Source organism: Ursus maritimus, unplaced genomic scaffold (assembly GCF_017311325.1).
Source record: "Ursus maritimus isolate PB19 unplaced genomic scaffold, ASM1731132v1 scaffold_30, whole genome shotgun sequence".
NCBI classification, from domain to species: domain Eukaryota; kingdom Metazoa; phylum Chordata; class Mammalia; order Carnivora; family Ursidae; genus Ursus; species Ursus maritimus.
This window is the reverse complement of record NW_024425564.1, coordinates 31,470,101-31,494,664: the sequence shown is the minus strand read 5'-3', so window position 1 is coordinate 31,494,664 and position 24,564 is coordinate 31,470,101.

Genomic DNA, 24,564 nt, shown 5'->3' with positions numbered 1-24,564 from the left:
TCTGTAGCTCAAGGGGAAAGCAGGACTAAAAAGAATAATTGTAATAGAAGCCATGTATGAAAGCACTTTTAAAGTGTTATACAAATAGAAGGGTCGTTAATATTTGACCTTATCATATGCTATCTTTCACTTCTTTTTACCTCAATGCCTTATTTCCCTAAGCAAATTCTACTTCTTTTTTTTTTTTAATATTTTGTTCTGAAGTAATCTCTACCCCCAACGTGGGGCTCGACCCCACAACCTTGACATCTGGAGTCACACGTCGACTGACTCAGCTTGCCAGGTGTCCCTCCCTAAGCAAATTCCACGTGAAATAATAAATCCTGTTTAATACTTCTTGGTGTCACCAACACAATATCCTACACAGAGAGATCAGTGAAAACTTATTTATTTATTTATTTATTTAAAGTAGGCTTCCTGTCACCAACACAATATCCTACACAGAGAGATCAGTGAAAACTTATTTATTTATTTATTTATTTATTTATTTACTTATTTATTTATTTATTTAAAGTAGGCTTCCTGTCCAGCACAGAGCCCAGTGCGGGGCTCAAACTCACAACCCTGAGATCATGCATGACCTGATATGAGATCAAGAGTTGGATGTTCAGCAGACCGAGCCACCCAGGTGCCCCAGATCCGTGAAAACATATAAAGTCAAAATACACGGAAGTGTCCAGGACATTGTCACGCACACATACACATTTCTCAATTAGTTTGTTTACTCCAGTGTATATACATATTACTGGAGAATACTCACTTGAGGATAGATACTAAGTCCTATGCTTCTTTGTATTTCCCATACTTACCCCAGAGCCTTGAACATAATAGGTACTCAATTAATACCTGTTGATAGATTTCAATTACTTGTATGAGCTATCCTGACTTCAGATGGCAGTTCTCACTTCAAATGGCAAATCGTCTTTCGGCAATAACCAAAATTACAATGTAATTACATTAAATTGCATTCAAATATATGGATTATTTCACCCCTTTCCGAATGCAATCCAGATGTGCGACTGCACCCAATTAAACTACCCCTTTATCAAAGTTCCATTAATCTCCTGGAGGTACCACTGTGCTCATTAACTAAATGTCAGGTAGGTACAGAAGCTACTTTGGATTTCACTTAATAAACCAGAGCAATTTAAAATAATTACTCATATCTTGTGAAAAGAAGCTAATGTGTAGCCAGTTTAACCTGCTGGAGATCCGGGGGTGAAAAGAGCCCAGAAAGTGAGGGGATTAGGAAGAGGAACCTTATTTCTTTTGCCAAGGGAATTAAGGGAATCAAGCAATTATTTACCCTAAAAATAGGACAGAGTTGACTTGAGGAAAACTTTAAAAAACTACTTCAGGGGCATCTGGCTGGCACAGTCAGAGAAGCGTGTGACTCTTGATCTTGGGGTTGTGAGTTCGAGCCCTACCCTGGGTGTAGGGATTACTTAAATAATAAAATCTTAAAACAAACAAACAAACAAATAAATAAATAAAAAGCCATTTCGAAAGTTTGTAGGATGTTTAAAAAATGTGAAATTGCCCAATTTATTGCCCAGATTTAGATTATTTATCTGAAAACCTATCTTAGTTAGCTGTCGGAACTATAGTCCCCCTTTGAATCCAGTTTCCCACATTAATATGATTTACTTCCCAGAATTATGAGCAGTGGCTTTATGACATTTGCAATAACAGAGAAATAAATTATAAAATGTATGTCTTTCCACATAGCAATTTTCAATATACGGATTAACATTTGGACTTATTTTAACTCTGCGTACTTATACATTATTTGATAGACTTAAAAATGCTTTCCAAAAAGAGTGAAATTAGGCTACTTTGTTTTTTTTTTTTTAAATATTTTATTTATTTATTCGACAGAGATAGAGATAGCCAGAGAGAGAGGGAACACAAGCAGAGGGAGTGGGAGAGGAAGAAGCAGGCTCATAGCGGAGGAGACTGATGTGGGGCTCGATCCCATCCCATAACGCCGGGATCACGCCCTGAGCCGAAGGCAGACGCTTAACCGCTGTGCCCCCCAGGCGCCCCCAGGCTACTTTGTTAATGTGCTAGTCAATATCATAGACTAGTTATTATGATAATCAGGAAAATTACAGATACTTCTATATTATTATATAAAAAATAATTTATATAAATTAATGACTACCAAATAAGTTTATTCCACAACTTACAAAGTTATCATAATTGACGAATTGAACAAATAGACCAAATTTTTAGGTATTTACTTTCTATGATCTATATTATCTGAAGGCCAAATGATGTGTTTCCCTCATCTGAAAATGGCATTATCTGTTAACCTTTAAGCTATTCAAAGAAGGGAAAGCTAATCAGTATGTACTCAACACTTATTATAGCCAGACACTTTTATTTTGTTCTATTATTTTTTTTAAAGTAGGCTCCACACTCAGCGTGGGGCTGGAACTCACCACCCGGAGATCAAGAGTCTATGCTCCACGGAGCCAGCCAGGTGCCCCAGGTCCTCACTTAAATTGTCACAACACACTTCTTTTTTTTTTTTTTAAAGATTTTATTTATTTATTTGACAGAGAGAGGGACAGCCAGCGAGAGAGGGAACACAGCAGGGGGAGTGGGAGAGGAAGAAGCAGGCTCCCAGCAGAGGAGCCTGATGTGGGGCTCGATCCCATAACGCCGGGATCACGCCCTGAGTCGAAGGCAGACGCTTAACGACTGCGCTACCCAGGCGCCCCTTCACAACACACTTCTAAGGCAAATACGACCCTCTTGCAGATGAGGGAAATGAATTTCCAGAGCCTAAGTAATTCATCCAAGAACAAATAACCGGAGGAGACTTGGTTTGCTGTTTGTTACCAACATCCAGGTTATATCCCCTCACGGAAGAGTCTTCAATGAAACAAACCAAAAAAAAGCAAAACAATGTTTCCATTACAATCAAAATATCCATATTCCCTACCTACCTATGACCTCAAAAAGTTATTTGTAAATATCTTTAATTTTTTTTTTCGTTTTTCTGAAAAAAGGTTATTAAACTTATTTTCTGTCTTAACTAGCTGCCTCATTAATGCTGTATTCAGTGAGCACATATTAACTAATGGCCCTTGGGGGGGGGGGGGTTACAAGAATCCATAAGACACAATGGCTCCCCAGAAGATTTTGTGGTGAGCAGGAAGGATAGGCAAACAGATGGCCACAAAATGAGGGCTTTGATAGTGACAGGGTGAGAGGGATTGCATCAGAGGTGGGATAAACCAGACCGGTATGGGGTTCTCCCAAGGAAGAAAGCCCCTGCTGCCTCTTAAGGCAAGAGTGTTGGCCCCGTGAAGAATTAGAGAAGGGATATCAGGAAGCCAGGAGACCATATATCAGAAGCACAAATGGCATATTCGGGTGACTGGAACTATGTTAGCACTGCTGGAATATGGAATACAGAGGTGGGGAGCAAAGGAGGAAGGAGGGGTGGTAATAGCCACAGGAAGTTAAGCTGGGTCCAGCGTCTAAGAGTCCTGTGAACCCACTAGGGCATTTGAATCCTCCTGAAGGTGATGCAGGGAGGCAGGAAGGGATTTCTAGCGGGGGAGTGAAACGACTGGATTTATATGCTGGAGACAGTGTGACGAATGGATTGAAGAGAGACAAGACTAGACAGGACAACAGTCCAAAGGCTACCACAACATCCAAGGCTGGAAAATAATAGGTCCCTGACACAGGAGTGGCCACAGGCTTGGAGTAAGCGGCAAATCCCAGAGACATCGAGAAGGCAGGCTGGAAAAGACGTGCTGAATCACTGGACATCGGAGTAAAGGAATGCTGAAGGAGGAATCTAGAATAATTCTCTTCAAGGAGTCACCCCCGTGGGGCGCCTGGCTGGCTCGGTCAATACGGTGTGCGAATTTTGATTTGGGGTTGTGAGTTCGAGCCCCACATTGGGTGTAGAGGTTACTTTTTAAAAATTAATTAATTAAAAAAAGGCGGGGGGGCACACTAGTGACAGTAGTGTCGTTCATGAACATGACCGACTGGTAGAGAAAGAGCAGAGTGTTTTGTTTGTTTGGTTGGTTGGTTTTTTAAATGATTGATTTGTGGTTTTTGGTTTTTGTTTTTCATAAAAGTTTATTCTTTTTTCTGTACAACAGAACCTAAGTCAACACTTCCTTCTAGCTGTAAGTGGCAATAGATGCTGTGACAGGGAATCCAGATGTTTAAACAGGAATACAAGCAAGGATCACCACTGTATCTGGCACAAGGAACAGCTTACCTCTTCCAGATGTCTCAATTCCACACGTGGCCAGGGGACCTGTCCCCTTGGCCTTCGCTTTTAGCTCCTCGAGTGTCCTCTGCTCGTCTTTCTGTTTCTGCTTGAAAGCCTTATCTTCCTTGTCCATCTCCTTGGCCTGCTTCTTGGGCTGCTTCTTGCCATCTTTGTGGCCAGACATGGCACCTGCAGCCCCTTCCCCAGCCCCTGCTGCTCGAGAAAGAGCAGTCTTGAGGGGAAGCCCAGGAGTTCATATTTAACACATGAGTCTGAAATCCATGTGAGACGTCCACAGGGACCTGTTCAGTAGGTCTGGAGTGCAGAAGAGGCCAGGGCACTTAAACATAGATTCTGGAAGCCAATAGTTCATGTGTCATTTTTAAAACCATGGACGTTGATTGGATGTTCCTACTCACCACAGGAGGTTGCCCGGGCAGTGAGAAGAGAGAGGCACAGACCACCAATATTTAAGGTGTGGCCAGCAGCAGAAGAGCCCAAGAGAAGCAAACATGGCCCAATGGACACCAAGGAGAATCTGATATCACAGAAGCCAAGGGAGGAGACATGTCAAGGAGGACACAGAATACTTCCTGGAGGGCCAGTGACATCAGGTCAAACAGCACACAATGGATTTAGCAACTTGGATGACACTGACTAACAAGGTGAGAGGTGGGTCCCTGGATGTGGGAATGGAAGCCAGAAGAAAGCCTCTCATCTCTTGGAATTTCCTGAACGAAACAAAGACTCAGCCACAACTCTTATTTGGGAAAGGCTTTGTGCCAATGATACAGTTTAAACTTTTTTCAAGCACTTTCATTTAGTTGGCAATTAACTAAGCAAAGTACTTGTCCATGCCCTTTCCTTAATTACCGATTTCATAATCTATTCACTTTCATGTACCGACAGGCTCATCTGTAAAATGGGTTTGCTGCAGCGTCAGGTTCAAGCTGGGCTTGTGTGCAAAAGTTATTGTTAACTCAAACCAGTGACACAGTTTCTATATATGGAATACGATTAGCAAAACCCTAGAACATGACCCCACACCTACCACAGGGATTCATTTAAAGCTGAGTCCTGGGGCACGTGGGTGGCTCGATTGGTTGGGCATCTGACCTCGGCTGAGGTCGTGATCCTGGGCTCCTGGGATCACACCCCACCTCAGGCTCCCTGCTCGGTGGGGGGTCTGCTTGTCTCTCTCCCTCTGCCCCACCCCTCTACCATTCTCCTGCTCACTCTCCCCCTCGTCTCCCAAATAAATAAAATCTTTAAAAAATAAAGCTAAGTCCTAAAATGTTCTGTCTTCCATATGTACATACATCTTAGAAAATTATTTTAGTAGAATTAGCTGTTTTTTAAGTATTGGTGCTAGAGGTTAGAATGTACCCCTAATGCATAGTTAATCATACTGTATTAGGCTGGCTTCCTTAAAATATTTTATTTACAAAAGATTATATTTTTAAGTAATCTCTACACCCCACAAGGGTCTCAAACTCACGACTCTGAGATCAAGAGTTGCCTGCTCCATGCACTGGGCCAGCCAGGCGCCCCTTGGATTAAGGTTTTACTGGTAGAGTCAGGGAATGTGATTTATCAACAAACGTGCTTAAATCAGGGTAATAATGGTCCCTACCTCTTGTATTATTTCAAAGATTCTTCCTCCTTCTCAGTTTACTTATCTAACCTTTTAAATAATGAGGATGGGGAGCCTGGGTGACTCAGTAGGTTAAGCATGGACTCTTGATTTCAGCTCAGGTCATGATCTCAGGGTCATAAGATTGAGCCCCCTGTCAGGCTCCAAGCGGGGCATGGAGCCTGCTTAAGATTCTCTCTCCCTCTGCCCCTCCCCCTCTTCTCTCTCTCTCTCTTAAAAAAAAAGTAATGAGGGCACGTAGAATTAATTTTTCTTGCCTTAATAGTGTTCCATGACATTACTTAAAGTATAGCTATATTTGTAAATTTCATTAATATATTTTTCAAAGATTTTATTTATTTGAGGAGAGAGAGAGATTGAGAGAATGAGTGGGAAGAGGGGCAAAGGGAGAAGCAGACTCCCCACTAAGCAGGGCGCCCAATGCAGGGCTCGATCCCAGGACCCTGAGATCATGACCTGAGCTGAAGGCAGACGCTTCACCGACTGAGCCACCCAGGCGCCCTGTAAATTTCATTAATATTGTAAATATATGTATATAAGACTTAAAATATGGGTGTGTGCACATGTGTGCAGGAGTGCCTTTGGGAAAGTTTTCCTGATTAGAGAGAGAGAGAGAGAGAAGACAGATGAGAGGAGACACTTTCCCTCCTTCTTGCCTGTTTCTTGGTGTTGTCTGGGGGGGTTGAGATGCTGGTACCGCTAAGCCCATCAGTCAGGTCTAGTTACAGGAGAGCACTGAGCAAAGAGAGCCTGGGTCCCTGAGGACACTGTGGAGCTGTTCTGCCAACCAGGAACTCACTTGACTTCTTGTTGGGCAAAATGTCCCTAATAATTAAACCCGTTTTTAAATAGGGGTTTGGTTCTTTTCAATAGAGAGAACTGATTTAATACACAGCACACAGACACACACAGAGAATGTATTATGCACTGCAAGGCTACCCATGTGGTTCTTGAAGAGTAAGAATGTCATTGTCAAATCAATAAATAAAGGAGTTCTTACACCATTTAGAGACACCCTTTAGTCAAAATCGATCTCTCTTCAACATCTAGAAAAGGCTACTCTGCTCCCAACACAAATGTAGCATTGAATTTTAAAAGAAAGAAAAACACTGGGAAAAAAAATTACTTCAGAATCTTTCAATTAAATTCACACAATTCTGCATGATTTTTGACCCACCATTCTAAATTGTAACACCTGGAGAAGAAAATGTTATATTAACTCCAGTAAGGACGAGAATAGAGAACGGAATTAAGAATAAAGAATTAAAAAAAAAAGAAGAAAGAATGGATTTTTCCTTTCTTTAGAGATTTTAATTAATTTTGAAGTAATTGAATTTCCCTTCTACACTGGAATGTGAGTAAATTAGAATTTCTAAAGTAGAATTGGGATGCTCTTTCTGGACTTCTTCTTGTCAGGAAAAGAATTCTTCAGTAGAGTGGAAATAACAAGAAACCGTGGGAAAGAGACCCACAGAATCATAATTATCCCACAGAGAAAGAAAAAAGCTAAATGGAGCCCAACATACTCTTTTAGTGATTAGGAAAGCAGATTTCAAAACATCTGAAGATAGGTAACCTGGGATGGCCAGAGATTCAACACTGAGAAATAGCACAAGAGAACAGAGGACTCTCAGCATTGGAATCATTTGTGATTGTATTATTAGAACTTTCGTGGGGAAGAAAAGGTGAAGTCAGCCGCAAGCAGGCTGTCTGCAAGGACTTCTGGGTGTGCTCAGACTTTCAAAAGGCACGAGCCAAAGATGAAAGCCCAGACACAACCAGGGATGATGGGCACAGACCTGAAAGAGTCACAAAGTTTTAAGCCCGGAGGCCTCTGAAACATATCCCTCAAAGCAAAAATGTCTGTGGCTCGGAAATGAAGCACGACAAGAAAGGCACAGGCCCATTGCGTGGTCTAGAGAAAACACAGAACAATTTCACTTCCATTTTGTTTCCATTTTTACCACCAGGAGCCTGCTCTGGAAAGACACATGCATGCTGGCTGAGAGCAGCCAAGGCTCCAAGTCTCCCCTCCCAGTGTCCCAGGGTACTGAGGACAGGGCATCTCTGGCCATCATGGCAGGAGGCTGAAAAAGACACACATTCTTCTTTTTCCCAGAGGGGAGGGAAGGAGCAAGATAACCCCAGACCAAAGTGCTTTACATTGAATTCCAGAAACATTCAAGAATTTCACCGTGATCACTGAGAAAATAATTCAGCAAACCCCTGGAGCCAAATTAAATTTATAAAATCACTACATGCTGGTTTCTTTCTTTCTTCCCCCCCCCCTTTTTTTTTTTTTTTAAGATTTTATTTAAGAGAGTGAGAGAGAAAGAGAGAGAGAGAGCACAAGCAGAGGCCAGGGGCAGAGGCAGAGGGAGAAGCAGCCTCCCTGCTCAGCTCCCACTGGGCTCGATCCCAGGACCCTGGGGTCCTAACCTGAGCTGAAGCGGACACTTCACTGACTGAGCCAGCCAGGCGCCCCTATATGCTGTACTTTAAATGTCTGTCTGTGCCCAATGGAAAAGAGAGTTAACTATGGGATCACATTGCATAGGTCAGTTCTCCTTCTTATTACATTGGGGCAAATGACAGAACCTCTCTGGACTTGATCTATAAAATGGGGCTAATAATAACGATCTCTAAGGGCCAGTATTAAATGAAACTATAGGTATAAAGCACAAATTTATAAAGAGCTTAATAAATGTCATTGTTGATGCCATTAGTGGTGGTGATGGTGGTCTATTAATAGATTAATAGTAATTTCATTTACCACAGAGCAAACAAGCAATAAGCTTTTGCATGAAAATGGGCTTCCCCATCTGTATCAGGTAAGATTTTTATTTGCAAGCAACAGACAGGCCGACTAAAAGTGACCTGGTCAATGTGAATTTGTTTTCCCCATGAAGCAAGGTCAGTGGCGCTGTTTTGGAATTGGTTCCACAGTTCACTGTGTCATGGCTCCGGGTCAGCACCCCCACGGTGCTCTTGGGCTTTCTCTCATGGTCACAGGATAAGCCGTAAGCTGCTTCAAACAGGAAGCAAACAGGAATGGGCACTCATCAAAGGCCTCTCACCCATTATCCGGCAGGAAGATCGCTCTCACACCCCCTCCCTTTCCCTGCAGCCTCTCCCTTAGGTCATCTTGTGAGACACTAGGCCCCTCCCCCTCCCCACTCCCTGACCTCCCTAATGCAGCAAAACAGGTAATTGTCAACCAATTTTATGTATTTATTTATTTGTGTCATCCAATGTAAAGATTTACAAATATCTTTTTTAAAAAAGATTTTATTTATTTATTTGAGATAGAAAGAGTACGAGGAGGGGGGACAGAGGGAGAGGAAGAAGCAGGAACTCCACTGAGCAGGGAGCCCCTGGGACCCCAGGATCATGACCTGAGCCGAAGGCAGACGATTAACTGACTGTGCCACCCAGGTGCCCCATATTTGGGGCACCTGGGTGGCACAGTCAGTTAATCGTCTGCCTTCGGCTCAGGTCATGTTCCCAGAATTGAGTCCCATGTGGGGCTCCCTGCTTAGCAGGGAGTCTGCTTCTCCCTCTACCCCTCCCCCCTGCTCGTCATCTCTCTCTCTCTCTCAAATAAATAAATGAAAAATCTTTAAGAAATTTTTTTTATTCTTAAGTAACCTCTACACCCAACGTGGGGCTTGAACTTACAACCCCGAGATCAAGAGTCGTAAGCTCTACTGACTAAGCCAGCCAGGCGCCCTAAGATTTACAAATATCTTTTCAAAAATTGGGAAGCACTGAGCCAGATGGTCTCTCATGATTGCTTCTGGCCTCATGACTCACTCTTTTGTCCCTTGTGTTTCACGCTTTCTTTCCCAGAAATCCCCCTGATCTCATCTCCCTGTTTTCTTCCTCTTCCATTAGATGGATCAAATGTCTTTCAAAATATCACCTTCCTTTTCTGGCAATGCAACGGGAGAACAGCAGTAGAAACAGTATGCCATAAGGGATTGCATAAGTGAGTGAGTGAGTGTGTGTGACTGTGTGCGACTCTGTGTGTGTGTGTGTGTGTGTGTGTGTGTGTGAATGTGTGTGTGTGTCTAGAGGATGTGGACGGAGAAACTAGGTTTGCCTTTTCACTTCGTCCTGTTATCTTTCCAACATAAAATAAAAAAGTCATCCACACCTTTCTGATAATTCCCAGGCTTGGCTCTCTCCCACTCTCCCCCATACCTCTCATCCTGGACCCACTCACTCCCTGCTCCCCACTTCCCAAAAAAGAAAAAAAGTCAGGAGTTTAAAAAGACCTCCACCTGCTGAAGAGGTAAAGCAGAAATCCTGAGAGCTAGAAGCCCCTCTCTATGGCAGAGTACGCAGTGGGGAGCCGAAACTTCTCCCTGCCTCTCACAGGAAGGACTTCCTTTTCCCTCACTTTGGGACTCACCTAACCAGCTGTCCTGGGCCCATCTTGTTCCAGAAAGGTAACAGGGAATCCCAAACACGGAGCACGCGTCACTCACTGCCAGCGTGGGCCCGTGATCATGGCGTTGAGTTGGACAGGTCGATGCTTACGTACCACTGAAGAAATAAGACCATAATCATTCTACACCAGCCCAAATCACTAAAATTTTAGTGGGATAAACGGTGGGTCCCATGAGCATCAGATAAGGATGCTGAGGCATTGCAGCCACATGAGAGGAAGTCTTCATTTCAGAGGACAGGAAGCTCAAAGGTAGCAGCAGCGTGACCAATGTCCAAGAAGATGGGGTGACTTTAGGAAGGTTCAGGTCTCACCAAACACACGGAGGCTTCATGCCAAGTCTGCAAAGGCCTTTCACAAATATGAAATGCCCAACAGAGAACAGAGATGGGGGTTCACCTGATCTCCTGTCCAGCACTGATAAGCTAATTGGGACTGTTGCCCTGGGGAGGAACAGCCTTGGGCTTATCGGAGCGTGGCCTGTGGCATGGCTGGCTGACTCCTGTAGCCTGGTGGTGAAGTGCTCTGTTCCCGGTGTCCTCCTTCCTGAATTCAAATGCTGCCCCTGTTGATGGTGGTGTTGAATGTGGCCACAGGAACCGGTCAGCGTCAGTTTCTGCTCTTGAGCTCCTCCCATCCTGATTTAGATAATGCTACAACTTTCCACAGGTGCCCGAGGCTGTAAAGAAGAGTGGGGTAGGGGGTGGGGGAGCTCCAGATGATGTTTTCAGGAAAAGTCACCTTATCAGCTGTGGATTGCAGAATAAATAGGTGGTCCTCAGACCTCGATTTGAGAAAGCTGTGAAGACATTCCATTAGGGGATAATCCTATTAAATTAAGAAAATTTGGCTGAACGGAAGTTTACGAAGGAATGTAATGTTCTGTAGAACGTCTTAAGTGTCTCTAAAAGCCCTGCATAAATGTCGTAACAATACCTCCTTACATTTGTGAGCTGCTTTTAGATATCAAGTGCGTACACATGTGTTGTTTAATTTAACGTCTGCCAAATTATCAGAAAATCCTACCTGCTGGGGTTTGCTGTTGCATAGTGTAGCAGAAGTTTCTGGCTCTGGGTCTCCTTTCCTTGTAAGGCTGGCTTGGGAGAGTAACTGTTATTGTTACTGTTTTGGTGGCTATTCCATAGGCGGCTGTAATCCCCTTTGCCCCCGATGGAACAGAGTATCACCCACAAAATATAACTATCCCCTGAAATAGCGCCTTTTAAACAAATGTGGTTTGTAAACCACCTGCATCAGAAACTTTTTATCTAAAAGCCCAGGTATGCAAATTCCGCTTCAGCATAGTAAATCCCAATTTCTGGGCACAAGGACTGGAAATCTGGGTTTTTAACAAGCACCCTGGACAATTCTTATACACACTAACAATTAAGGACAATTGTTCCAATGTTTCAAGAACTCAACTAAAAATAGTTAAATTCTGCCCAGTTGGCTGCTGGGCAAATGGCAGATACATAAAATGCAGGCATATCAAAGAGACTCAGATGTAAGGCCATTCCACCCAGCCAGCAAACCACACACCAAGCCCACACTAGGGAACCCGGGGTACGGGTTAGGAGGAGACAAGTGAGGTATTCACCCATGCATAAAACTTAACGGGGAGCCAGTCAGTAATCAAGATAAATAGTTCCTTACTGCAATATTTTAATAAGTCAAAAATTAAAGCCAAAAAATCCATGATGAACAGAGTAACAATATTTTATTTTACTTTATTTTATTTTATTTTACTTTATTTTATTTTATTTTATTTTATTTTATTTTATTTTATTTTATTTTATTTTATTTTATGTAAGCTCATGCCCAACGTGGGGCCTGAACTCACGACCCCAAGATCAAGAGTCCCACACTCTACCAACTGGGCCAGCCAGGTGCCCCAAAATATCAAATTTAAAAAATAAAGATGGAGTCTGTATCAACCAAGTTTTCCGTTTGCTTCTGGCTCTAAAATGGCCCACCAGGACCGCTCTTTGCCTTCTGGGTCAGCGTGCTGACCAGTCTAGCCTTTTAATGTACCTAGAGGCGGAGACTGGGATGTGAGTGCCCACCGTCTCGTCCTCATGTTGCCATTCAGAAAGTTTGAGGTCAAACACCTGATTTCATTAACCAAGACACATTGCTCCCTCCTTCAAAAATAAAAGTTAGACTGAGTTCCGTGGTCCTTAACCAAACAGACTTTTATTCCAGTGACAGGATTAACTTGCCTAAGACATATAGGCTCATAAGAGCCTCGCTCACTCTGCTGACGCTCACTTTAAGGGACGCTCAGCAGCAATTGCAATGGCCAAATAGGCCCTTCTGCGGGGTGTCACTGCCTCAGATGCCGCTTCCTGATAGACTCCTCTGGGTGTGTAAAATTTTAAATCCTTTATAAACATCAATGATTGGCATAATTGGTGTAATTATAGGTATCTAAAAAGCAGAAAATGCCTAGTAACAGCTGCCAATGGTTGGTTTCAGGAAACATGCAGTCACTTGTGGAGAGCCGGGCTCCGGGTATAAACGCTTGGGTAATAGTACTTCCAGATGGACCAACTTGAATCAGAGATGGCACAGAGATAGAGAGAAAAGAGCTCCCTCCCCGGGGACTGAACCGTGCTGGAATCAAGGCGTGGGACATGCTCTCTGAGGAGAGCCTTCTCTGAATATATGATGGGTAGGAACAGGTGAGAGAAACACAGTGGGCACCAGCCGCTTAGGGTAGGGACACCTAGAGATGAAGAGTTTCCATTATCTTTGGTCAGGTTTATCTGTCAATGTTCCACAGTTGTTATGGCTGCTGTTCATGGTAGCCAAAAAGAGAAAACAATTGGCAGTCTGAGTCTGCAAACGCCTGTCTTCTTACAAGAGCGCCTGGAGGAAATGGGAATATCTTGGATTTTTCTACCGCCTAAATATTTGGGGCTAGGTTTCATCCGTAAACATGCTTGTGGGTTATTGAGAAGTTCTTTGAGCCAATCTTGTTAGTAATATGTGTTCAAATATATTAGGGAAAGGTATTTGGACATAATAGGTATCTGCAACATTGGAACATTGACCATAACACCCTCCCACTCTTTTAGAGAACATGTGGGTTTGGAAGGGGAAGGGAAAATTATTGGGAGATCCCCAAGGGCCCCACTTTCAGTAAGCCTTCCAAAATGGTAACCAGTTAATAACCTACAGCTAAAGATGTCCTCTCGTGTTTCCTGAATGGTCGCACTTCACTTTGTCAATTTATCCACCCTACTGTAAGTGGACAGCTTTATTGAATTTAACTAGCATCTTGTTTTTAAAATGTAAATGTGTCTAGGGGAGCCTGGATAGCTCAGAGTTTTGGGCATCTGACTCCTGATTTCAGCTCAGGTCGTGATCTCGGGGTCAGGAATCAGCTTGAGGATTCTCTCTCCCCCTCTCCCTCTGCTCCCTTCCCCCGCTCTCTCTCTAAAATAAATAAATCTTTAAAAAAAAGTAAAAGTAAAGGGACTGAGAATCGCTTAAAGTTTCAATGATATTGATGTTCTTCTAATACCAACCTAAGAGTAGTCCTAATGGAAACACACTGGGTTTTACTTTATTTTGAGGGGTCAGGGATTTTAATAACAATTTGGATAATAATAGTTAATTTGGGAGTGTAGACCACTGCTTTCCAGGATTATGTGAGAATTGGGGGATTTGGTGGGATTAATCTATGAAATGGGTCAAACAGTCTCTAACGTTTCTTTGTAATCTAAAAAGTTAAAAATTCTATGATCATGGGGTACTGGGTGGCTCAGTGAGTTAAGGGTCTGATTCTTGATCTCAGCGCAGGTCTTGATGTCAGGGTCATGTATTCAAGCCCCACCTTGGGCTCCATGCTGGGCGTGGAGCCTACTTAAAAAAAAATTTCTGCAATCAGTGACTTTATATTATATCCCAAAGCATGTTTTCTTTTTCATTTTTTTAAGCAAAATTTTTATGTTAAATAGACGAAAGAGGAACTGTTCTGGTTGCATGTTTATGTGTGATTTTCTTTGAGCACATCTATTTCAAGGAGAAAGAAAGGGAGCAGTGAGTTTTGGGCTTCATGAGGACTAGATGGGATGAATGCCCTTTCTTATCTGTAAAGGAGTCTTACGCCCATCCCAAAATATCTTTTACCAATTTGCCACATGGATGTCCCACCAGTATAGTGTGATAAGATAAGCATCATGGGGCAAGAAGAAAACAAAACACAGTGTCTAATGACATTGTGTATGAATCCATAACTTTCTGGTCACTTCCAATTATTAAAAAGTCCATACAGGGACACCCATGTGGCTCAGTTGGTTAAGCAGCCAACTCTTGATTTTGGCTCGGTCAAGATCTCAGAATCCTGGGATTGAGCCCTGCATTGGGCTCTGCCCTCTGCATGGAGTCTACTTGCGGATTCTCTCTCCCTTTGCCCCTCCCCCTGCTCATGTTGCTCTCTTTCTAAAAAAATACATAAATCTTAAAAAAAAAAAAAAAAAGTCCATAGAGTTTTCAGGGTGCCTGTCTGGCTCAGTCGGTAGAGCCTGTGACTCTTGATCTTGGGGTCATGAGTTTGAGCCCCATGTTGGGTATAGAGATTACTTAAAAATAAAATGTTAAAAAAATGACAAGTCCATAAAATTCACCCTCAGACTTGACTTAAATCTCCTCTTCCCTTTCCTACAGTCAATTTGAGTAGCTTGAAATGGAAGAATGTTTTCTTCCCCATGCCACTTCAAAACTTAGCTCCTCCAGTGTGTTGGGGGGATGGAGCAAAGACAGGGAACCCTACAAATACCCCTTTCCATAACTGGCCACTGCCATATTCCTAGCTGTCTAAGCTCATGACCAAACAGAATGCCAATCCCACTTCTTACAGGCACCCTAATCCCTTGGAGAATCCCTCAGAACCTTCCTATTACTTGGCTTTGGAATGAGATGAGGTCTGCTGTATCCCCCACAGGGATGTCTCAAGACTCTTGGATTCTTCTCCTTCCTTTTCTCTAGTCTTCTGCTTATTTGGCCTTGTTGGGTGGGGTGAGAAGGCAAGTATTGATTACATTTGATCAATTCTGCTCTGGATGATTACAGTAGGGGCTTTAGCTCCCAACATTGGCCACTTTCTTTAAGAATGTGGTATACTGGGGCACCTGGGTGGCTCAGCTGGTTATCTGATTTTGGTTTGGGTCATGATCATGGGGTCCTGTGATTGAGTCCCACGTGGGCTCTGCGTTCAGTGAGGAGTCTGCTTTTCCCTCTGCCCCTCTCCCTCATGCTCTCTCTCTCAAATGCATAAATAAATCTTTTTTAAAAAAGAATGTGGTTTACTTAATCCCATTGTTTCTATCTTGAGGCCTCCATGCCGAAATTAAGGCTACAGAGAAAAGACCTAGTATATTAAATAGATAAAAACCAAACTGTTTCAATTGAGAATAGTGTGGATGGTAGAGAAGGAAGGGTAGATACTCTGTGGACCTTGCGCTTACTCTCCCAGAATACACAGAGGACAAAGAAAGGATGTAAGAGGAAGTATGAAGGCTTTCAGACCCCAGGAGCAAAGGTAAAAATAGAGGGGTGGGATTACTAGGCATGCAAAGTTCTGTTTTAAAAGGGAATTTGAGGATAATACATGGAAAAAAGAATCAAGAATTTGGTACTGGGGGGCGCCTGGGTGGCTCAGATGGTTAAGCATCTGCCTTTGTCTCAGGTCGTGATCTCCAGGTCCTGGGATCAAGTCCCACATCGTGCTCCCAGCTCAGCGGGGAGTCTGCTTCTCCTTCTCCCTCTGCCTCTCCCCCTCTTAAATGAATAAACAAAATCTAAAAAAAAAAAAAAAGAATTTGGTCTCCGGAGAATGTCAAGACACACAGGAAAACCAAGAGCATACCTGATCAGTATTAATATCCACACCTTCTTGTCTCGAAATTAGGCAACCAATTAATGGTGCTCACAAGAGCCACAGACTAAATTATATTTCTTTCAGAACTCTCATGAAATTTCTAGTTCCCTTATAGTCATGTGTTTCTTTGAAATAGAGCCCCATGATTTGAGGTTACTCGAGTGAGCCTCTGTTTCTTGCAAACACAGAGCCTAACGAGGGTAAAGCCAGTAACACAGTAATGAGAACCAGCCTGGTGATTTCTAATGGAAGAAGAAAAAAGACCAAAGAGAGCTGCTTTTGGGTGGGGATCAAGGGTATTTCTGTGATTGTTGTGTTTTTTAAATCATGTATGTTATCAGAGACTTGTGATTGAAACATCATCTCAGAATGATTTACAGATATTCCTGTTTACTCGTGACAATAATCTATCCACCCTCTGTAGGGGTGGGGGAAAGGATTGTTTTCAAAGTTTGGTTAAATTTATATTTTTTTGAGTTTGTTTAATTTTTACTCTTAGTTCACTTAGACCTATCAGTGATTTTTAAAAAAAAAAGATTTTATTTATTTATTTGGCAGAGAGCAAGAGAGCACAAGCAGGGGGAACAGTAAAAGGAGAAGCAGGCTCCCCGCTGAGCAGGGAGCCCCAGGTGGGGCTCAATCCCAGGACGCTGGGATCATGACCTGAGCCGAAGGCAGATGCTTAACCATCTGAGCCACCCAGGCGCCCCATCAGTGATTTTTCTTTCCCCAGCACCCACTTTACACCTAACCATCTCCAGGATAGGAAAACTCTCATGAGCCCATGTTTCTGGCACTGAGACCTAACAATTCCACTTATGGGAGCTACCCAAGAACCCCCACCCATTTTTGCACAAATACATTGTTATAACAATAAAAACTGGAGATCCTCCCAGCCAATGTTTTTTAATCTCCTTGACCACAAGATAGGTGTTCACAGTCCTCCTATTAACATCTTGCGAGATTATTTGGGAATCAAATAATCTTTGGGTGACCTATTTGGGAAATGCAAAGTACTTTTCACCTTCAGCAACACCTCTCCCCCCACACCCCAGTTTTTTGTCCCCTCCAACTTTTGGATTCATTGGGTACTCAATCCCAACATAAATTAAAACTGTTAGCAAGTCCTCAAATGTATTTAGCATCCCCTCTTTCAAAGACAGCCTTCTGGACCTCCTCGGGCCGGAGGGAGGGACAAAGTGCAGTGTGTTTTTAGACTCAAGTCCCACAACTTCCCAGGAACTTCAAATAAATTATTCAGTGTCTCAGGGGATTGGCAAACAAGAGAGATAAAAGGGCCACATCGAGAGTGTGGGAAAGGGGAGGGAGAAAGCAGAGGCCAAGATGAAGGTCAGGAGTTCCAGAAGAGGTATGTTCACAGGTTTTAGGTGTAGGAGCTGGGGAAGTTAGGACAAGCACTGGTAAGAAGCGGCAATTAACCACATACGCAACTGGAGCTAATTGATTGTTAAACACGGCTCGGCTGCTTAGCTCTTACAAAAGCAGTTCCATGCACCACACACTTCAGCCAATCATCAGGCTACACTGCTGGGCATTCCTATCCCGAGCGAAGCATAATAGTGTTTTCATTTGCCTCCTGTCTTTCAACTGCAGATTGTGTCAGGAAACAGCACATTCGTTATGTGTTTAAAAACTGGCCCAAAGAATTATGTATGGGGGAAGATATCTAAGGAACCAAGCAGGCTCAATGACGATATTTCATTTGATTCTTCTGGTAGGGCCTACCCTTAAAAAAAAATAACCACCCACCTCAAACGGAATTATCATTTGAACGTCTTTGTGTGTTGCAAAGCAATTTTGTGTATTGTTGCTAGATGAACTACAACATTGTCCTTCGAGAAAAAAATCTACAGGGTAGAGGAAGGCCCTACGTGAATCTTCCTGCCGCAACCTGACTTGGGCCTGGCGTGTCTGGCCATCCTCCATAAACCAACGGCCCTGAATGGAAAGTGTCGGAAGAAAATAAAATGGGCGAAATTTATTATCACCTGTAGCCCCTGACGGAGACACGGGGAGGTGCACTGTTAACTCAGGCCCGCCCCAAAATACAGGAGCCTACGGGAGCCTGCTCAAACAGCCCCCAGGGAAATACCGCTTGGTGATGTGAGGCTTTTTTTTTTTTTTCTTCTTCTTTTTAACATTGAGAAGGAAAACAACACATGCAGGAAACCATAAAACCCTTCAAGTTAACTGTAGCCAACGGTCAACTCATTAGGGTAATAGGTAACTTGTAGCCCTCTCTATAAAGGCTGAATGCGTTCCTCTGAATAATTTCCAATTTTCTCACTTGCTGGGCTCTTTCTGCCTTTGATTGTCTCAGTTTTGCTGTCTGCGTTTATACCTTTCTCTTCTCTGTTACTTCTTCCAAACTTCAGTCTCCGAGTTCATCTTTTATCTGAGCACATTGGTTGAACTGGAATATATAAAAATGCTCAACCTAGCTCATCACTTAATCTTGTTCTTCCAACCAGGATGGTAGGAGGGATGTATCCTTGGGAAGTGGATGGCAAGTCGGAGGGCCGACAGAATCCTGGCCCACAGGCCTAAGGCCTTGGCTAAAGTCTGCTTCTTTGTCACTGAAGACATCTAGTATGGAAATCAGAACTTGGCTCCAAAAGGGGTTTCTCTGCCCTTTCTCTCACTTCTGACCTCCTGACCTCAGACCAGTCACTGAGCCACTCTGAACTCAATCTGTCCATGTAACAAAAGGGAGTAATAATCCCTGCTGCATATTTACTGGGAGAAGATGCTAAAATGCCATACGGGCAGGGATTCTCAAATTTAGGGAACACTGGAAATGGGGGGTTTCATTAGGGCCCCACCCGAGCCTGATAATCTTTATCATCTCTGCCCTTAACAAGAATGTCCAGATAATTCTGATGTCGGGCTTCATGGAACAGACTGGAAGACACTGATTCTGGGGCATTTATTTTTAAGAACTTAGGCTCTTGTATGTTGCTGGCACTGTAGTAGGCTCGTACATGTGATACCTTTCCTATAGCCACCTGCTAAGTAAGGAACTAGCATTGAATGAGCCTGTACAGTAGGCTATGCATTTCACCAGGTATTGTACATAAATAATTTTGCTCCATATTCATGATGGCTTTATATTCTTCCTATTTAACAGTTTAGAATACTGAGGTGTAAAGAGGCTACACATTTGATCAGAGTCCCTGAGCTAGAATTCTGAGCCTGGTTTAAGTTCAGGGACCCTACTTACCACAGCTGCTACAGTGAGCTAGCTGGCTGATATGCAAAAGCATTTTGGAAGCTCTTAAGGCCCCACTGAAACAATGTAAATGTAAAGTCAACAAGACTTAAACTTTTACTATATGCAACTGAACCAGGGAAGGCAAATTTGGGGATATCAAAAGTACTTCAGGCCGGGGTTCCAGTCCTCCCAAGAATTCCAGTGGAATGGGAGAGACCAGTTTGGCTATTTTGGGAGTTTTGGAGAACTGGGCAGGTGGGCTAAAACCATCTTGTGAAGAGCCTTAAGGGGAAGCATGTGACTTTTGCATTTTCTCCTGGATAGAGGGGAAACTGGTAGATTTTTAGCAGAGTCTGAAATACCACGCAGATGCCTACAGATGTTTCTTCCTGTAACCCCCCCTTTCCGCTTTAATTTTCGAAAGACAGCCAGAGTAAAGATCTAGAAACATGTATGGAGAGAATTTTCCAGGATGGACAGGAGGGGTAAGGATAGATGTTAGCAAATATGGGTTAAGAAAGTAGTGTGTAGGCCTCAAATGATAAGAAAAAAAAAGGGGGGGCATAAAACAAAACCACAAGAAAAATAAAGCATACCAAACTTCCACCCTGTGAAATCCAAATGGTTAAGATGGATTTGTATTTCTAGCAGAATTCTTAGTTTTCCTGGACATAGGGATCTTTCTAATGCCTCCGTGGGATCCTTAAATCGTTATAAATTTATGATTAAACATTCTGACCCCTAGCATTCCCCAAACCACGGTTTCTAATTCATGAGTACCCTGTAAATACAGGAAATACTTCGCAACTTATGTTGCCGTCCACTTCCCAACCCTTTGCTTTCACTTTCTTCGAAATCCCCGAGTGTCCCCAGCACCCCCACCCCAGTCCCCAGAGCAGTTGGAACACAAGTCCAAGAAGCCATTTTAGGCACTCAGCCTCCCGTATCAGCTTACATGCTCTGTATTAGTTCTTGGCAATTACAGGTACTCAACTAGGAAGTGGCAAAACTTGCATCAGCACGTCTATTACTGATTCACATTTCTGGTGGAGCCAAAGGGCCAGAAGCAGTGCATTTAAAGAAAAATGGTGTGATGGTCTTAAAACAAAATCCAAAATTTCTTCTTTTCTGCGGATTCAAATGTTCTGAAAGAAAGAGCCGTACTAAACTGTTTGGTTTCTCAGGTTTATTCTGTCTTGTACTACCCAACACACTAGGATCCCTTTTGAATGAGAACCGCTTCAGAGGAAAGTACAAAAATGTTTCTCACAGTTAGTCCATCACCTGCTAGGAAGACACACACATTGAAGCCTTTGTTTTTAAAGGAACATCACCAAAATTCTTAAAGAAAATATTCAAGGCATCTGCCCTTTCATGGAAGATAAAGGGGAAATAGAGAGTTCTAGGAGAACCCTGCAAAAGAAAATGTAAAAAAGGAATCACATAGGCTTCACTTAGGTCAAGGTTTTGATACTGTGGCTCTGAAAAAACTGAACAGTCACATTATCGTACTGGCAAGGAAGAAAAATGAAATTGAAGCGCTTCATAAAAAGAGTCTCCCCCACCCCCTCCTTCTGCAAAGGTTTCTGAAGAGACTCAAGATGCCATGTTATCTTAAAGTCTTCTTAAAAAATGAGACCTTACCATTGCAGAACACAAATGCAATTAAAACTATATTAGCAAAGTACAAGACAAAATTAGAAACGAGTAGGTATAATAATTTTAAAAAGGGGAACTTCTATTGAAACACAACGGTTATACGACTTTGGTGGTAGAGATTACTGCTGTTCATTGAACAAACAAAAGTGCTTGTTTTGTACTGTCTCCAAAAATCTGTTCTTCGAGGATGCAGGATACTCCCTTACCTACAAGCAATCCCGATGGTTAAAGGAGTATTTCCAAGCAGGGCTGCTCATTAACCCCTTCTCTCCAGTGCTAAAAAACTAGAAGACATACAAAGCACACATTTTTAATTAACAAACATTTGGAAGTGAAGATGGGTTTTGTTAGTTAATGGCAATAGTTAACCCTCAAAGTAAACAGGAAATGGTGCTACTTAGCAAGTTGCAGGTTCCAAACCAAGTACTAATGGGCCTTTTCCCTCCTTGCATACAGGTCTCAATTATACTGCTGTGCCAGATGCATATAAAACGTATCAATCTCCACTAGCTGAATGTGTGCTATTCACAGATCCAGGGGGAGGGTTGGATTTCCTCTCAGCCCTCAGGGAGCCCACTTCTCCAAGCTCATCCCTATTGTTGCATTTCTGTCATATCAAAAACCCACAAAATGGGCATGGCACAAACTGGAGATTTTGAGCACCCTGTGAACCTTTCTGCTTCGGAGGGAAACATTTAAAACAACTTTTCCATTTCGAAATTAGTGCTGGCTTCCTCCTCCACAATATATTGATAATTTAACAGGCTTATTTGTCCTTGATCCGTGTAAAAACGATTCCAGCCACCGCTGGATGGTAACTATGGGCAAGTGAAGAAGGCAGCTTTAGGAACCGAAGGTTAAAACACAGACCAGCCGGCCAGTTTTCATCTGCAAAGAATCCTCTCCGCCCTTCCCCCCTCTTTTTAAAATTCCAAGACAAAGGGCATTTATTTAAATGTGGTAAACTCAGAAAATTCCTAGAAAGCATGTAGAGTTGACACATACTCGAGCTGACGCTGTCATTTCAGGGTCAGGGCCAGCCAAATCTGGTCAAGAGGAACTTCGTATTCCTCAGGAAGATCGCATTGAACAGTGAGCCCTCGGAGAAGTTACTCCTTTCAGAGCTAAGGCAGATGGGGTGACCCCTCCCGATCTTAGGCTTTGGGCATACAATAATGACAAAAGTCGAGATTTAGGGTTCAGTTCCAGCTGATTTTATTTCCTTCTCAAAAAAAGTTATTTACAGAAGGTAAATATCAACAATCTGACAGGCAGTGAACTTCACATGATTAGCTGGCATGATTTTTTCTTTTTTTCCCCCAAAACATTGTTTTTGTGGCCTTGAATTTTAAGACAAATATTCTACACGGCATATTGCACAGGATGGATGGCAAAAAAAAGTTTAAAAACAAAAACCCTTAACGGAACTGCCTTAAAAAGGCAGACGTCCTAGTGCCTGTCATGTTATATTAAACATACATACACACAATCTTTTTGCTTATTATAATACAGACTTAAATGTACAAAGATGTTTTCCACTTTTTTCAATCTTTAAACACAACAGCTATAAACCTGAACACATATGCTATCATCATGCCATAAGACTAAAACAATTATATTTAGCGACAAGTAGAAAGGATTAAATAGTCAAATACAAGAATGAAAAACGCAGTACATAGTGTCGCGAACTCAAATCGGCATTTAGATAGATCCAGTGGTTTAAACGGCACGTTTTTGCTTATAAAAAAAGTGCAAAAAAGATGTGGTTTACAAGTTAAAGCTACAGGATCCCTTTTTTGCTGTAAATGCACCAGTTTTAAAGCCTCTGGACAGAACGGTATTTTATTTAAAAAATTTGTCTTCTCTTAAAAGCCTAACAGTGTTTGGCTAATTCTCCTCCCCTTTTTGTAAGACTGGGGTCGAAGGGTGGACACTGGTGGCAGGTTAAGGGATACTGTCACTTTAAGAAGCCTGCAGATTGAAGTGTAAACATGGAGAAATTAGGGGCTGATTCTTTAAACTGTGTGAGATATTAACCAGCCGCCCTATTATAAAATCAGGAAATCCAAACAGCGATTTACACCGATTAACACCCCCTTTATATATTTTTTACAAAAATACACTGAGAAAATAATCAAACGTTTTCATCTCTCTTGTCTTTTTTTGTTTTTTTAAAAGTGTCAAAAGTCTACATTTAAATATAAAAAATTAAAAGTTAAAACTCTAGCCCTTCAGTGAAGGAGACGTAAAATGGCGTGGGTAACAACAAACTACCAAAAAAAAAAAAAAAAGAAAGAAAGAAAAAAGAAAAAAAAGAGAAAGAAAAAAAAGAAAAAAAGGAAGGAAGAAATAAAGGAAGTAAAAAATAAAGTAAGCAAACGAAAGGTTAAAACAAAAAAGGGACAAAATAAGAAAAAAATGTTTGGCCAGTATAAATACGTCCACATATAAAATGGCATCTGATTACATTTACAAGGAAAAAAAAATACGAGGATGAAGCATCGGTGAGGGAAAAAAACACGTCTTCTCATTTACACCTATAAGGAATAAACACATACACACTGAGAAAAAATTTGGTCCTGAATTGTGTTTTTTTTTTTCTTAAAGTCCAGCACAGATTTGAGTTGCGTTTGAATCCTTTAAAGAGTTAAGAATGAAAAAAAGCTGGTGATAATTTTGTTGTAGGAATCAAACATAGCGCCATCTATCTGCTTTTTATATTATCCTACACTATTTTAAAAACTGCTCAACAGTCTTATACAGAAATCTTTAAAAGATAGACAGGATAACATGCTATATTAACCCCACCAGTGAAATAATCCAACACCATCACGATTCCGATTTTAAGAGAAGAAAAAAACCTCTTTTTTTCCCTCCCCGCCCGAAACCACTCGCCCCTGCACGGCCCCCGGTACCACATCAAACAGTCCGCTCTCCTGCACGCCCGCGGGCCGCGGAGTCTCACCTCACAGATTTCGGGGGTGCGGGGGCCGCCTGGACGTGCCACCTGCCCCCGAACGTGCAAATCGAAGGAAGAAAGAGGAAATAGAAAGAAAGGGAAAAAGGAGGAAAAACCCAACAAAACGGGAATCCGCCAGCGTGGAGTCTCTCTGTCCCGGCGCTCGAGCCTGCGCGACCCCCCAAAATATCTGCCTTCGGTCCAATTACACGCCCGGAGCCTTGTCTTCTTCAGGGGGAGGGGATGGCGGGGGTGCTGAGAACTAAATCCCCAGGGGCGCGTTGGGTTTCTTTCTTTTCTTTTTTCTTTTTTCCCTCCTCTCTTGACCAAGAAATGAGATAAAATAAAACAAAAACAGCAAAGGGGGTTGATGAGAAAGGGACGAGATTCCTTTAGTCTCTAGAAAAACTACCAAGTCGGCTTCTTGCTGGGGGTGCAGCAGACAAGTCCGGAAGCTCGTTGGAAGTGGGGGTGGGGGGT